The sequence below is a fragment of the Centrocercus urophasianus genome, unplaced genomic scaffold (genome assembly GCF_019232065.1).
Source record: "Centrocercus urophasianus isolate 14NV4802_14NV808 unplaced genomic scaffold, USGS_Curo_1.0 seq_73, whole genome shotgun sequence".
Taxonomy (NCBI): Eukaryota; Metazoa; Chordata; class Aves; order Galliformes; family Phasianidae; genus Centrocercus; species Centrocercus urophasianus.
Window position 1 is genome coordinate 6,898,875 of NW_024885344.1, and position 4,332 is coordinate 6,903,206.

Genomic DNA, 4,332 nt, shown 5'->3' on the forward strand with positions numbered 1-4,332 from the left:
CCTTTGCACCCTTTCAAAGGAGTGTGCTGCCATCGCCTCCCGGTCGTGAAGGACTGGCTCTGCAGCTCTCACATCTCTGCCTGTCCCTCTGTCTGCAATGTAAAGTAGGTGTGGGACAGGTGCCAGTCCTGTTGTACTGGCAAGGTGAGATAGCTCTGGTCAGATACCCCAGGTTAAGTGGGGATCCCACCTGGGGTGCCTGATCACTTTCTGCTTTGTATTGCCACTCTTGTAACACAGTCATAGTAACCCAAGGGATGTTTCCCCAGCAGAAGACTGTTACAGCAGGCCCAGAGGAGGGCCATGAAGATGATAGGAGGGCTGAAGCACGTCCCTTATGGGGACAGGCTGAGAGAGCTGGGGTGTTCAGCCTGGAGAAAAGAATGCTCCAGAGGGACCTTACAGCAGCCTTCCAGTACCTGAAGGGGACCTACAGGAAAGCTGGGGAGGGACTTTTTATGAGGGTTTATGGCAACAGGATGAGGAGAAATGGCTTTAAACTGGAAGAGGGCAGATTTAGACAAGCTATCAGAAAGAAATCCTTTACTGTGAGGGTGGTGAGACACTGGAACAGGCTGCCCAGAGAGGTTGTGGATGCCCTCTCCCTGGAGGCATTCAAGGCCAGGCTGGATGTGGCTTTGAGCAGCCTGGACTAGAGGAATCTGTCCCTGCCTATGGCAGGGGTTTGGAACAACATGATCTAAAGGTCCCTTTCAACCCAAACCATTCCATGATTCTATGATTCTGTGTGTGAGATGTGATAAGATTTGAGACAAATCAAAACAAAAGATCTCCCAGCCTTGTTACCAGTGCAAGCAATTTGCTCCACACGCTCCGTGGCTGACCACAGCCCTCTCAACCTCAGTGCATTTTGGTGGATGTACGGCAGGAGGTAATGATACTTCTCTTTTTTCACCAAAGACAAAGCTGCAGAAGACAGATTCCATGGCAACAAAGGCAGAGAAGTGTCCCAAGATGTGATTTGCTGTAACGATACCCACCTTGCTGCAGATAGGGCCAAGTCACAGCTCTGGAAGTAACTGTTTCCATGGGATCCTTCCAAGAGAGAATGCAGTGACAACTCAGCACTCTGCCAGAGTGTTCAAACACCAAACAGGTCCAACTGATGGAGAACAAGGCTGCTGCCTGCAGCAAAGGCTGTTCCTCGATGTCTGCCTAACCCCAAACAAGGCACACTGCTGATCGCTAATCCACTTAACCCAGGCAATTACACCTGAACGGTGGCCTGCAGAGCAAGTTCCCAGCTAAATATTGGCTATTTTTTGTTTGTTTGTCTAATCCATGGAGTGCTACCTTAAGACATGTTGAAAGCTCCTCACAGAGCACACATTTATGCTTTGGCAGTACTTGTTACGTTAGTGCATTTCCTCCTGACACTTCCATTTATCATACTTCTCCTCTCCCGCCCCTGCCCCTTCAGTTCCCATGGGGAAGTTAGTGAATTTATGCAGGAACAAAGTCACCTTGAGCTTTAATCCACACCCTAGCAGAAGGAATATGTCTGTCGGCAATCACATCCACCCACTCCACAACTGCATAACAATGCTCACTTTGTTAGCACAGAAAATACCGGCTCCCTTCCTTGTTGTTGGGACAAACTGCCTCAAAGGCAGAAGCAAAGCAAAGCAAACAGACTGGGGAGAGCAATCTGGTTCTGGACATTCGAGGATGAACAGGTAACCTGGGGTGAAGCAGTGGAAGTAGGAAGGAAAGAGCAAGCCTGGCAAACCAAGTCCTTGTATTACGAGAGAACTCCTAAAACAACCCCTGCTCCCTCTTTGCCTAAGGAATGAAGACAACCGATGTAGTATGGTTGATTTGCAGAAGATTGGCAAATATCCTTATCCAGCTGACAGCAAGACCACAGCCAAAGCACAGAACCAGGCGTATGAAGTGACCCGGGTTTCCTGACTGGAAGCAAAGGCCAGACTCAAAGAACTGGGGTGACATCCAGCTGCTGGTGTAGTGGCTCTGCATTCACCTGACACCTTACTCCAACCCCCTTGAAGCTATCTCTGGCACTGCCTGAGCACACTCAGCCAAGATGCTGCTTTTAGAAGGGGCCCGATAGCACCAGGAACCCACTGTAGCATCGCAGATGTGCGCAGAAACAAAACAAAGCAGATAAAAGACATCTCCAGCAGAAGCCGCCATCAGCTCCGCACACACTGCACACTCACCTGATGCTCCAGCGGTGCACACTGACACAGGCATTGCTTCTGTGGGTACAGTGCTGATACAAGCCCATGAGCGCAGGCAGTGCTCCCACATGTGTCTCTGATACCCCACCCACCTGGCTGAGGAGCAGGGACAACTGGTTTGTCACCTTTGGCATTCACTGCAGGAAAGCACAGCCTTCGTTAGCCCAACGTTGCTTTTCTCAGCCAGGCTCTCCAGAGAAGATGAGGATGTTTCTGGAAAGTAGTCCCACCTGGCAAGCTGAAAAGAGTGAGGATGTAGATCTCCAGGTGTAAGATTTCTCTGCATTCATGCTGGAATCCAGGGGCTGGGGAAATCAAGCCAACCCAAATCCCCAGCACTTTGCTTACTACATTATAAGAAGATTGAAATAGCGCACACCTCGGTAAGCTTATCCTGATCTGCCATCATTTCACTTGCATACCCTGGATTATATTGTTACTTCTGTGGTCTGCAGGGACAAGAGGCACTGGTGGATGGATTCCCTGTCCTTGACAGCTGAGAGGAACACCAGCATCCCAAACACAAACTTCATCAGTTAGCCCGCAGGTCCAACAACTGCCAGCTGCTGATTTAAAAGCATTTAGAAAAAAGGCAGGTTAGCCCTAAACAGCTTTAGCTGGACTTCCATAACCACAGGCAGAAATCTTCTTCATCTTTCAGTTATTTTGAGCCTAACAAAAGGGTCACAAAGCTTCCCTCATGCTCCAAGAGGCACTTTTAGTTGACGCTTAGATAGAAAAGGGGAGAAATTGCATATAGGCTTGGTCTAGCTTAGTCTGGCTACATTGGATAGAGGGCAGAAGTACACAAGAATAGTTGACCAGAGGCATGTCTGAGACATACCTGAATCGCTACTGCTTGTGAGAGAAGTGGGGCTCTCTAAAAATAGGTTCTTCTACGTCAGAGAGGAAAAAAGACAGAACTCTTAGAACACACCCCTGCTTCTCCTACTTTCATGTAGTAGGGAATGCTGCTGCTGCTGCTCTGGGCTTGGTCTGGACAAAGATGTGTGTTCTCTGAGGCTGTTCAGCTCTTAAGGCAGCAGTCCTATTCCTCCCCCTCTGGAGATAACTGCTGTGATAACTGCCACCATGCAGGCTCACTGCCATTTGGCTCCACACTTCTGAGGAAACCAGGACTTGGAAGCATTGCTTGAATGATACCAATTGCAAGGACCTTCCATGCTACTGATAAGTATCAGGGGGCTGAAGCATATCTTTTCCTTCACAACCAATTTGGTCAGACAGTCCGTCACATTCCAGGCTACAGCTAGATGTCCAGATATCGTTTCCTAATGCAATTCCCATGTTTCCACTTACCCAACATCAGGCTCTGAAGATCACAGGTACAGTAGTGGGGATGGGATTGATGGTATAAGTGTTTGCAATGCAAGTTCAAGGAAAACTCTACTTCTTAAAGTACTTTCAGAGCAGGTTTGAAATCTCTAAGCCAATCTATCAATAGACAGAATAGGGGTAAAATAGGAATAGTTACTTTTCTTGAAGAACAGTCTCAGAGCCCCCTGAGCCACTTGGGGTTGAGTGACCAGAATGTGCAAATGTGTGCTTTTTTTCTTCCCCCCAGAAACTGGGTATTGTGCTGAACTCTGAATTTACAGTCAACTATAAAGCACACACACAATTACACAATCCCCCACTGTGTCCATTTAAGCAGTTAAGTGTGGGTGTGGATTTGTGTGTAAAGAAACAAGCCACGGAAGGGAAGGCACAGTGGGGCCGGCTGCTACATGGCAAGGCTCTTTTCAAGGGAAGAACACCTGACTTCTACATCCTGATCAATAAATAATTGAAAAAAAATAAATAAACAACCCACGAGTAAAGAGGCTGGAACTTAAACTCAAAACCATTAAGCACATCATTATAAGCATCTCTGCTATGGGGATCTCACAGAGCTGCTTACGAGACTGAGGAGGAAGAGTGCCAGAGCGCAGCACATGGGGATGCGGCCGTGAGGCTTTGCTGAACCATGAGGGAGCAGCGAGGCTGACAACCCGGGTGCACAGCAGCTGTGGGATCCTCACCTGTAATAAGGAAAAGGAGCACGGCGCTGAGAGGGGTGGCACAGAGCGCACACACGGCTTGGCCCAGC